This window comes from Trachymyrmex cornetzi, unplaced genomic scaffold, assembly GCF_001594075.2.
Source record: "Trachymyrmex cornetzi isolate Tcor2-1 unplaced genomic scaffold, Tcor1.1 scaffold1064, whole genome shotgun sequence".
NCBI classification, from domain to species: Eukaryota; Metazoa; Arthropoda; class Insecta; order Hymenoptera; family Formicidae; genus Trachymyrmex; species Trachymyrmex cornetzi.
Genome location: NW_017295614.1, coordinates 12928 through 13315, shown reverse-complemented (window position 1 = coordinate 13315; position 388 = coordinate 12928).

Genomic DNA, 388 nt, shown 5'->3' with positions numbered 1-388 from the left:
TAGTTAGAAACAAAAGTAAACAGAGAAAGAACGATCTTATTATTCCTGCCTCTCACTCTAATCGTCTTTCTACCCCCACCATTGCCATCAGCGGTCCATTCTAGATGTCGATGATAGAAAGGAGTCAAGATTAAAAGAAAAGGTCGTTGGCCTTCATAAAAGTCAAGATCAAGCGGCAGAGCCTGGGGAAGGGGGAGGAAAGGGCAAGGAGGATATCTTGGGGAGAGTCAGGAAATTTGTTCTCGATATATTTACGGATTGGAAGAGAGTTTTTAAGGGGTGTATCCAGAAGCACGACCGCTCACTGAGCGCTCAGTGAGCTCTTGCATCTGATTGGCATATTCCATTAGATCGAAAAATATAGACCAAACAGATACAAGAGCTCAAT